Source organism: Aquarana catesbeiana, linkage group LG04 (genome assembly GCF_042186555.1).
Source record: "Aquarana catesbeiana isolate 2022-GZ linkage group LG04, ASM4218655v1, whole genome shotgun sequence".
Taxonomy (NCBI): Eukaryota; Metazoa; Chordata; class Amphibia; order Anura; family Ranidae; genus Aquarana; species Aquarana catesbeiana.
Window position 1 is genome coordinate 432,250,330 of NC_133327.1, and position 12,606 is coordinate 432,262,935.

Genomic DNA, 12,606 nt, shown 5'->3' on the forward strand with positions numbered 1-12,606 from the left:
TCCTAATTTTCACAGTAACTTTCTCAATACCTTCTGAAAAATAAAGTAGACACATATGGGGTTGATTTACTGAAGGAGTAGAGCATGGACACTTTGAAAAGTACATTTTTAACTTTGCTTAGTAAATAACGTAAAACTTGAATTCAAGTGAAAATTCACTTTCCAAATAATGTACAGTACATGAAAAATAAAAAAAACAGAATTTTTGCTTGCATATTAGGGCAATTGAAGTCAGTATAGTTTCACCATATTTGCGAAGTCTTATGAAAATTGTAGTTTGCAATGTGCACATATACCTTTAGTAAATCAACCACTTGACCTTTGAGTAATAACAAATACAAGTCAAAGTAGTTGTAAACCCTTACCAATACCCTGTGAAGTGACTGGCCTCAGGTTATACACAGAGATTAAACCAATCCTCCTATATAAGTTGTACCTGTTTATCAGCATTTTCTATTCTCTACAGCCATTCAAAGTCCAGAATTAAAAAAGCTTGTCTCAACTGTCAGAAAACAAGGGTCAGAGAGCTGAAATGACACACTGCAGAGGTTATTGAGTAGAGCTCTGAGAGCACTCCGCCTGTGTGCTTCATAGAGCACACAGGAACAGAACTGAGGCTCTCAATCACAAGCTATGTACCAAAGCTCCCTTCCTTGTCACCTTTTTTTTCTCTTGGTGTCTGGAAAACTTGTCAGAAGTTATTCATGCTGATAGCATAGAAACGAAACAGCAGACAGAAATTACACTAATGCCGCGTACACACGAGCGGACTGTCCAGCAGAAAAGGTCAGACGGAACGATTCAGTCGGACATTCCGATCGTGTGTGGGCTTCATCGGACCCTTTCTGTCAAATTCTGACGGACCTAAAAATAGAACATGTTTCGCTCGTGTGTAGGCGGCATTAGTGTTCTTAATTGAGACAAGTACATGCTATAGAGGGATATGCTTTGTTCATATTTCATGTCAGTTTATGTGACCTCATTGGGAAAAATGACAAAACAAAAAATGAACAGCAGTGAAATGCAAAATGATAGCACAAAACACAAACAGCAACAAAGTTTATAATCGTTTCCCTCTGAACAAAAAATATTTTTTGGGGTTTTGCTGCTTGGGGAGATTTCCTTTCACTTTATATCCCTGTGACACCCTATCATTGGTACAGGAAGTAACAAAAAAAACAAGACCTGACCAGTTTTAATCCTTCCCATAATCTATCAAATACAATAAAATTTTTTTGGTTGGAGTCCCTTAATGTAGTTTGTAGTGGTGATCCTGAGGCTGCTTTACTAAGAAGTTGTGAATTTTCAGTGAAAACATTGATTGAATATTTATTTAAAATATCCAATTATGTGAAAAGCAAAATCTTGTTCAATTTGAATACCCAATCAGATGTAGCACACTCCTAGTGCAGGATGCTAGGTACATTTTGTTGTTGGCTCCTTCTGCAATCAAGGGAGCAGTGGTTATTTGGTCTGGTCTGTTCAGAGTTTCACAGGCTGGGATTGTGATTGCTTTCCCCTGCCTCTAGAAGAAGTTTCTAAAGCTTAGGGAGGTATAATTCAAATAGCCAGCCTAGATATTGATCAGGGCCTAGCCAATCCCTGTGGGAGGTATACACAGAAGGTGGCTAGGATTCTTATAAATAGCCTGGAGCCCTGGAGAGAGGGTATTTCCCCAGCAAGGAGAGTTCTGAACTTTAGGAGACTATTGACCCTGAGGCATGTTGTGGATGGTGTTGCTGTTCCGTGAGGTGGCAGAGCTGGGACCTGGAAGTGATCTGAAACTGACTGTAGGACTTCACCAAAGGGATCTGATCTAGGGAAGAACTGTCTCACTCACTGGACCATGTCCAGGGGAAACTGAAAGTGGCAGTGGTCCTGGGGATTTGTGAGTAATGACCCTGAATTGATTCCTGGTGACTGTGTACTTTTGGAATATAAGTGCCAGAGGTTGCTTGGATTGATACTGCTCTCATAGGGTCTCAGATACTGGCCATTCCTTATCCTCAGCAGTGTCCTGCGCTGTGAGCTTATAGAAAATGCCCCCCCTGTATTGCACAGTGCTTATGAGATTGTACTGGGTACCAACAGCTGTTCAGTGGTGTAGGTTAACCAGGTGCAAAAGAGACTTGGCCTATGGTTTCCAGCTGTGAAGCCTTATGCCCCATACACACGGTCGGATTTTCAGACGGAAAATGTGTGATAGGACCTTTTTGTCGGAAATTCCGACCGTGTGTAGGCTCCATCACACATTTTCCATCGGAATTTCCAACACACAAAGTTTGAGAGCTTGCTATAAAATTTTCCGACAACAAAATCCGTTGTCGGAAATTCCGATCGTGTGTACACAAATCCGACGCACAAAGTGCCACGCATGCTCAGAATAAATTAAGAGACGAAAGCTATTGGCTACTGCCCCGTTTATAGTCCCGACGTACATGTTTTACGTCACCGCGTTCAGAACGATCTGATTTTCCGATAACTTTGTGTGACTGTGTGCATCCAAGACAAGTTTGAGCCAACATCCGTTGGAAAAAATCCATGGATTTTGTTGTCGGAATGTCCGATCAATGTCCAACCGTGTGTACGGGGCAATAGACTGTCCAATATTCACAAATGTTTACAGAGAAGATTGTCCTCTCACAGCCAATTGCTAATAGTTTTGCAGTGTTCCATGCCTACTCCTGTTACAAGTTTTACCAGCAATAAATCACAAAAAGACAACTCCTAAGAATAGTACAATATGGCAGAGGAAGGAATTTTTTTTTTACATTTTGGTGTTGCGTTCTCCTCCAAATCCATACCAGACCTGGTATGGATTTGGCGGGGGGGACCCCACACTGTTTTTTCCCCGGCATTTTTTTTTTCACATTAAGCTGTCAGCGAGAAAGCCCACTGACAGCTGATGACTCATCGGTTGTTAAGGACATGGCGGCTGGTTTCCCGGCTCACTCCGTAGCAACCAGCTATACACAGTGTGTTGAAAAAACACAAAACACACCAAAATTGAGACACTTGCATTTCTGGTGTGACTCCAATAAAGTCCCCGACCCTTTCCAAAAATGTGCTGGCAGAAAGACGCATACAGTGGGGATGGAAAGTATTCAGACCCCCTTAAATTTTTCACTCTTTGTTATATTGCAGCCATTTGCTAAAATCATTTAAGTTCATTTTTTTCCTCATTAATGTACACACAGCACCCCATATTGACAGAAAAACACAGAATTGTTGACATTTTTGCAGATTTATTAAAAAAGAAAACCTGAAATATCACATGGTCCTAAGTATTCAGACCCTTTGCTCAGTATTTAGTAGAAGCACCCTTTTGGTCTAATACAGCCAGGAGTCTTTTTGGGAAAAATACAACAAGTTTTTCACACTTGGATTTAGGGATCCTCTGCCATTCCTCCTTGCAGATCCTCTCCAGTTCTGTCAGGTTGGATGGTAAACGTTGGTGGACAGCCATTTTTAGGTCTCTCCACAGATGCCCAATTGGGTTTAACTCAGGGCTCCAGCTGAGCCATTCAAGAAAAGTCACGAAGTTGTTGTGAAGCCACTCCTTCGTTATTTTAGCTGTGTGCATAGCGTCATTGTCTTGTTGGAAGGTAAACCTTCGGCCCAGTCTGAGGTCCTGAGCACTCTGGAGAAGGTTTCCGTCCAGGATATCCCTGTACTTGGCCGTATTCATCTTTCCCTCGATTGCAACCAGTCGTCCTGTCCCTGCAGCTGAAAAACACCCCCACAGCATGATGTTGCCACCACCATGCTTCACTGTTGGGACTGTATTGGACAGGTGATGAGTAGTGCCTGGTTTTATCCATACATACCACTTAGAATTAAGGCCAAAAAGTTCTATCTTGGTCTCATCAGACCAGAGAATCTTATTTCTCACCATCTTGGACTCCTTCAGGTGTTTTTTTAGCAAACTCCATGCGGGCTTTCATGTGTCTTGGACTGAGGAGAGGCTTCCGTCGGGCCACTCTGCCATAAAGCCCAGATTGGTGGAGGGCTGCAGTGATGGTTGACCTTCTACAACTTTCTCCCATCTCCCGACTGCATCTCTGTAGCTCAGCCACAGTGGTCTATGGGTTCTTCTTTACCTCTCTCACCAAGGCTCTTCTCCCCCGATAGCTCAGTTTGGCCGGACGGCCAGCTCTAGGAAGGGTTCTGGTCATCCCAAATGTCTTCCATTTAAGGATTATGGAGGCCACTGTGCTCTTAGGAACCTTAAGTGCAGCAGAATTTTTTTTGTAACCTTGGCCAGATCTGTGCCTTGCCACAATTCTGTCTCTGAGCTCTTCAGGCAGTTCCTTTGACCTCATGATTCTCATTTGCTCTGACATGCACTGTGAGCTGTAAGGTCTTATATAGACAGGTGTGTGGCTTTCCTAATCAAGTCCAATCAGTAAAATCAAACACAGCTGACTCAAATGAAGGTGTAGAACCATCTCAAGGATGATCAGAAGAAATGGACAGCACCTGAGTTAAATATATGAGTGTCACAGCAAAGGGTTTGAATACGTAGGACCATGTGATATTTCAGTTTTTCTTTTTTAATAAATCTGCAAAAATGTCAACAATTCTGTGTTTTTCTGTCAATATGGGGTGCTGTATGTACATTAATGAGGAAAAAAAATGAACTTAAACGATTTTAGCAAATGGCTGCAATATAACAAAGAGTGAAAAATTTAAGGGGGTCTGAATACTTTCCGTCTCCACTGTAGATGTGAACATGTACCTTAGGAAACCATGTTAAATGGACTGTAGTGAATTTCTGGAAACTGGAAAACACACAAAAAAAAAAAAAACGCAGGCGTTCAAGTGTGAACGTAGGGTACAATAACAAAAAGTCGCATAGGTGTGAACATAGGGTACAATAACAAGAAGTCACTAACACAAGAGTGTTTTCCTAGTGCCCTGCTTTAGCTGTATTCTTTTACTGTCTTTACTTCCTATCAGAAACCTCATTTAACGTTCATAAAACCCAGATCTAGCCAGTAAATTTATATTGCAATCAATTATCCTTCAGCCTTATGGTAAAGCTTGAGATTTCTTTTATTTGCACAGTTTTTAGACCATTATCTCCCCTGCACTTCAAAAACTATTTGCATAAACACTTCCCAGCTATTCAGATTTTTTCCAGTATAATCCTAATCTTGAACAGCATTCTATGTTTTTAATAATTATCCCACACCATGACAGTTAAGTGATTGAACTGCATTTAGAGGAGAAAAACAAAACAGTACTGAACAAATGGATAATGAATAGGGTTTACAAATGAAATTTTCAGTTGATTGCTCTAGAAGAATACATTCAAAGGTTATTACTTTCTATTGTATTGTGTAGTTTGCTGTTAAGCAGTCATGACATTCCATTATTTGAACATTCAAGTAACAGTCGTATAACCTTGATCAATGACATGGGTGGCAAAATGGTGTTATGATATCATTGTCATCATATATGTAATGTTTATATACAGATGCACCCATATACTCTTTAGGTTTCATTACAAAGATACTACAGGATAGACTATATGGTTTAAAATTTGCAGCCATGTGCTGTATTATTTTGGAGCACAAGACACATAGGAGTTGATTTTCTAAAGGCAAATAGTCTGTTTATTTTGGAAGGGTATTTTCAGTTTTCAGGGGAATTTTCACTTAGCTTAGTGAATGCGGTGAAAATTCCCTCTGCAAGGAGTAACCAATAACATGCAAGGAAAATAAAAAACAGTGTGTTTTTCTGCACATGACTCGATGACAGACGTCTGCAGAGCATCACCTCCTCAGGTTGCTATTGAATATCAAATTAAAAATATGTCTGTGTTTCTGGTCTCATGCATGGAATATTGTTCAGAAGCTGACAGATGTCACTCTGGGAGAGAGCACAGTGACCTTCCTACTTCACATGAGCACACAGTCCAGAAGGACATATAAGAAATATTTAACTATTCTTCTTCGTAAAGTGATTGTTAAGTCTTGTTTTTTTTTTTTTTCTCTAAAAATAACAAACATGTTATACTTACCTGCTCTGTGTAGTGGTTTTGCACAGAGCAGGCCAGATGCTTCTGTTCTCAGGTCCCTCTTTGGCTCTCCTGGCCCCTCCCTCCTGTTGAGTGCCTCCACTGCAAGCAGCTTGGTATGGGGCACCCAAGCGGAGTCACAGATTGACTGACTTTGATTGACAGCAGCGGGTGCCAATGTCGCCACTGCTGTGTCTCAGCCAATCAGGAGGAGAGTCCCAGATGGCTGGGGCACTTGTGGACATCGCTGGAGAGAGATGGGGCTCAGGTACATATAAGGGGGGTGCTGGGGCAGCTGCTGCACACAGAAGGTTTTTTATCTTAATCCATAGAATGGATTGAGATAAAAAAACTTCTGACTTTACAACCCATGAGAAAATGGGATTGAGGGCTCTCACCCTGGACATACTCTGGAAACAGATACTGGATAGCACATAAGTGCCTGATTACTTCAAACTTTATTTTATTGCAATGTTAAAATTCAAAACTAGAGACAGTTCACCTTCATGTACTGTCCAGTTGTACCCTGCATTCATTTAGGTATTGTATGATGGGATTCCTCAACTAAATAAAGATTAAAAAAATAATACGTCTATCAGTTATTTGTCCATTCCACTTCTGCAGTCCAAACTTCCATAGTCCAAATTCTAATTAGGTGATATTTAATCACCTCAATACAGGACATTTTCACCCCCTTCCTACCCAGGCCAATTTTCAGCTTTCAACACTGTCATGTTTTAATTGACAGTTACTCAGTCATGCAACACTGTACCCAAATTCATTTTTTATCTTTTTTTTCTTTTGAGACGGATAGAACTTTCTTTTGGTGGTATTTAATTGCCACCATGTTTTATTATTTTTTGCTAAGTAAATGAAAAAAATATGTTTTTCTTTGTTTCTGTTATCCAATTTTGCAAATAAATAATCTCTCTTAATAAGTTTAGGCCAAAATGTATTCTGCTACATTTCTTTGGTAAAAAAAACCTCAAATCAGTGTATATTGTTTAGTCTGTAGGAAAAGTAAAGAGTCCACAAACTATGTATATATATTTGAACATCGATCAGTCCTGATGTACTGACGGCCTATCTAATTTCTTGAAGCCCTAAAATGCCATGACAGTACAAATAACCCCCCCATGACCCCTTTTTGGAAAATAGACAATCCAAGGTATTTAATAAGAGACATGGCAAGTTTTTTTAAGTTTTCAATTCATTTTTTCACAATTGTTTTTTACATACTGTCACCAGTGCAGTACAGTATCATCATTTAACTGGTAGGACGGTGATAAGGGACACTGACTGGTGACAATATGTACATTTTTTTTTTTTTTTAATTTTTATTAAATTTTTTTTTTTTTTTTACATACTGTTACCAGTGCAGTACAGTGTTACCAATGAAGATTTTTTTTCTGATTTTTTAAAACAGTGATAATAACTGTTATAAGCAGTCAATTTTTATGCATGTCATTCATTTATCCAGTGTGTACTATAGAGAAGGTTTGATTGGCCACAGCTATCACATGGTACAGATGCACTGTGATTGGCCCTGTCTGTACCATGTATTTGATCACTGTGTCAATCACAGAAATTAACACAATAGTACACAATGAATGGCTATGAGTGAAAGCTATTCTTTGTTTACAACTCTCATGTGATCTGTTGTGATTGGTCATAGTGATCACATGGTACCGGCAGCAGCCTTCAGGATGGAGTAAGACTCTACTAACAGAAGGGATGTTTCTTGTACTGATTTTTCTGTTTTTGGATGCACTTTGACTTTAAAAAAAATTAGTATGTTTCTTAGCTCCAAGCAAAATAGATATGGTTACAAAAGTGTGAGATGCCATATTGTTGTGTTGACCCTAGTCTGTATGCTGTTTAGCACTAGATGGGCATTTTAGGAGTAAACACAAATAAAGAAAAAATACCGCGCTAGATATAGTATATAAAGCGGCAACTAGAAACCAAGTAATATCTCTACGGTATAAATACAATCAAATACATAGAGTTGCGCTAGAAAAATGGTGGTGAATTATACAAATACATATATAATTAAATATACTAAATAAGTATAATGTGACAAACAATAACAAAGTGCAGTAAATGAAGCATATGATAATGTCCACAATGTACAGCATAAAAGGGACAAATACACTCCTGATGTGTGATAAGTTCCAAGGTGAGAAATGATAAATATTAAGGAATTCCCAGGGGCTGGTATAGTGGATGAATGAATCTCAAAGACAGAGCGGTAATCTGTGTGTGCAGACCCTTACCATACAAGGTGGACCTCCTCCAGCGCAGGGTCATGTAGGCAGACAGATTACCCTCTGTTAGGAGCTGTGGATGTATGGATATTCCCGATATGCCGCTTCTCTGGCTCTGAAAAAAGACCCACTCGGGCTCCGAGCCCCGAGTGGATAAGCAAGAGAGAGGGGGACGCCAATCGTGTAGTAGAAAAGCGTATTTATTAGGTAAAACGTGCGGATGCCCGCAAATGACAGTACAGGACAAACAGTAAAAAGCCGGCTAAACAAATAAAAATAAACCACCACCCCCGTGCCGGGGTCACATGTGGCGTGATGGCGTCAGCACAATGCACCGCCCTGCCCCCCCCGTCCGGCACGGGGGTGTTTTGTTTTTATTTGTTTAGCTGGCTTTTTACTGTTTGTCCTGTACTGTCATTTGCGGGCATCCGCACGTTTTACCTAATAAATACGCTTTTCTACTAGACGATTGGCGTCCCCCTCTCTCTTGCTTATCCACTCGGGGCTCGGAGCCCGAGTGGGTCTTTTTTCAGAGCCAGAGAAGCGGCATATCGGGTATTTTTTCCGTCCCCTGTCTGACATCTACTTCCATCTGAGGGAACCGGATGTTGGAGACAGAGAATATCCATACATCCACAGCTCCTTACAGAGGGTAATCTGTCTGCCTACATGACCCTGCGCTGGAGGGGGTCCACCTTGTCTGGTAAGGGTCTGCACACACAGATTACCACTCTGTCTTTGAGATTCATTCATCCACTATAGCAGCCCCTGGGAGTTCCTTAATATTTATCATTTCTCACCTTGGAACTTATCACACATCAGGAGTGTATTTGTCCCTTTTATGCTATACATTGTGGATATTATCATATGCTTCATTTACTGCACTTTGTTGTTATTTGTAACATTATACTTATTTAGTATATTTAATTATATATGTATTTGTATAATTCACCACCATTTTTTTAGCGCAACTCTATGTATTTGATTTTAGGAGTAAACACATGGCACTTCCTATTAAAGAAACAACACAGTGCTGATGGACAGTGAGTTTATTCCACAGGGTAGTGTGTGTGTGTATTGCCCTGTACACACGGTCGGACTTTCTGACGGAAAATATGCAATCAGAGCTTGTTGTCGGAATTTCCGACCATGTGTGGGCTCCATCGGACTTTTTCCATCGGAATTTCCGACACACAAAGTTTGAGAGCAGGCTATAAAATTTTCCGACAACAAAATCCGTTCGCGTAAATTCCAACCCTGTGTGGACAATTCCAATGCACAAAGTGCCACGCATGCTCAGAATAAATTAAGAGACAAAAGCTATTGGCTACTGCCCCATTTATAGTCCTGTATATAGTAAGCCTATAATAAAACTTGCACAGTTTAGGAGATATTCACTGTATACACTTGCGCTGACGTCATCGGCGCATGCTCACTGAAGAAACAGCCTGCTCGTGCCGTTTCTTCAGGGCCTGTGCCGCGACCGGCGGCTCCCGCGCACATGTGCCGGAGTGACGTCATTGCGGCTCCGGCCAATCACAGCATTGGAGCACACGAACCCGGAATTAACTCCGAGAGACATGTTATTGGTCACAGCGGTGTGCGGAGACCTCTGCAACAGCATCGTTCTAAGGTTAGTATTTCATAATGGGCTAGTATACGATGCATACTAGCTCATTATGCCTTTGTCTTGCAAGTTTTTTTTTTGTTTTTTGTGTTTACAACCACTTTAAGTGTATGAAAACTCAATAGCTAAAATCCCATATAATTCTAAACATATTAATGGAATTTCAAACATAATTTTTAATATTGTAAATCTGCATCTTTCATTAAAATAACAACTGGCGATCCTTCCATTAAGATCTTTGTTTTAGCACTTTATGTTTTAATGTGACACCATTCTGTCTCTATCTCCAAATTGGTCTCCCTAATATTCAAATGGAGACTACAAATGGAGACTACAAGTGGTTGTTCAAGTGCGCATTGCACGGGCATGGTCCACTGCTGCTGTTGAAAAATTCACTCTGAGAAATGCCAAGCAGACTTGAATGCATATTGGAAGTAGGTAGCCTCAAAAAAAGATGCAGGATATCAGCAGCACTGAGATGCAATAAAGAATAAAAAAGAGTTTTATTACAAATAAAATATGGAAGTTGTTTATACTACACAGTAGTGCATTGAACTAAATGTCATTCAAATAGGGTTTATACCTACTTTAACTTTGATGGCATGGGAGCTAGGCAACGGGATCCCCCAGAATTCAATGTACTAATAGCTACTTTATCTCTATTTAGTAATTCATACTAGAGTTATGGTATATAGATAAGAAAAGAATATCACTTTATCCTATTTTAATGAAAGAGAACAAATGAGAAAAAACAAATAAGAATTTAATAGTGAATGGTTGACATTGATATACATAAATTCTATTAAACAAACGTTTTAACCTTTATTGAGCAATTTGCTTAGAATGTTCTCTTTTAATATAATATAATGGCCCCATAACATTTAAAACACAAAATTAAGATAGGGTTGATCAACAAATACAGCATTTCTTTCTGGATGTTCAACAAGATATAATACGTGTGCTAATTTCCATCCAGATGTGTGAGTGAGTGTACACCAAAGTAGAAGGGAATAATGAAAATAATGGCATTTTACATTCTCCAAAATATTTGTGATCTATTATAAGCAGAATAAGATGTTTAGTAACAGCAGTTGTGTCCACTAATCGTAAGTATGAAAATAGAAGCATCTACAGTGTTTAAAAGATGCCTATTAAAAAAAATAATGTTAATAGCCAAAAGAGTATCCATTCATAGGTTCAATTGCATGTGCTATAGAAAAGAGGCCAAAAATAATTTCCATATAATACAAGTGGCGGGAAAGCAGGCTAATATTAGCCAGTTAAGCTTTCCCAGCTGAGTACACACTCATGTACGTAGCTGCTGGGACCTGCTGTCGATTTGGCAGCAGATGTCACAAATTGTCCAGGCAGGCTACTATATTTACTTATTTCAGCAACAACAGTTGTTTTTGCTTGGTGCTTGTTAAAATGTTAAAAAAACTGGTGCATTTTAGTTAGATTGCAGCTATTTTGCTTAGACAGGATCTGCTCTATAGCTTATCTCCAGGCACATATTAACTACATTGCCACCCTACCTCCCACTCCTCTTTAACTGATCCTGCACTTTTTTCTTACCTTTTTAAACAAGATATACTTACCTGAACCAATCGAGGGGGTGGTGGGGAGTCTAATCCAGCACTGCAGATGTGCCATGCTGACCAATTGCTGATAGTCTCCTTGCACCAATGTCACTGCTGCAGACTACTCTTCTGCATTCTGAGAGGACCCCTCCACTGGACATCCAAATATTAAGTGTCTATGTCATGGAGGCAGTGACATGGACATCTGAAGAAGGACCTCACCACCTACATACAGAAGAAAGGGGAAAACTCGGGACTGGAGCATCACATGGCCATGGCTTTAAGTGAGTATAAAGTGCAAGTGATCAGTTAGAGGGGAGATGAGGGGGCAAACAGGAGAAATGAGAGATCAGTTTCAAAAGTCATTTTTTAGAATACTATCCAGAAGAGTTGGAGCTTTGCCCAGTCAGAAGAGCCCAGCATAAGAAAAGCCTAGCATTCCGGCAAATCAGAAGAAACTGAAAATTGTTGCAGGTATCTATTTCTGGATGCCTTCATCTCATACCTGTCAGCATCTTATAGCATTTTTAAAGTGAGAGAGTCTCTTTACCAAACCAGAATGTATAAAAAGTTTAGTGTCTTTTTTAAAATAATAGTCCTATCTATTTAACCCCTGACCAACCTCTTGCTTCTCTTACTGGCCCAGACTTCCTTCTTCTTTGCCCTGACCACCTTAGTTAGTTTTTGCTATTGAAGTGTAAAAACAAAATTACAAAACTGCCTTTAATTTGAAAATAACTTTTCACTTTGTATCAGATATATAATTTTGATACACTGAGAAATGGGATGAATTGTCAAAAATAGTATATACAGTATCCATAGTAACATGTAAAATGATATATGTTCTATTATTTACTTATCTTATTAAAAAAATGTAACCACCTTTGATGGACAATATCTGCAAAATAAAACTTTGCCTCCCCCCCCCAAGAAAAAAAAATATTATATTATATATATACATTCCAACAACTTTCACCCAGGATTCACACACTTTCCAATATAATCTAATTGTAAAATACATGAAAGTTGTATAAATATTGTATGGAAATATTTATAAATTATTGCAAAATGAATAGGCCAGTTGTCTAAAAGGAACATGGTTCTGGAGCT

At 39.5% G+C, this 12,606-nt stretch overlaps 1 protein-coding gene across 1 annotated transcript in view; it reads right to left on the reverse strand.

The window, feature by feature from the left end:
- NMBR (neuromedin B receptor) overlaps nucleotides 1-12,606 on the reverse strand; it is a 539,948-nt gene that overhangs the window by 21,249 nt on the left and 506,093 nt on the right. The gene's annotated exons all lie outside the window — the stretch shown is intronic.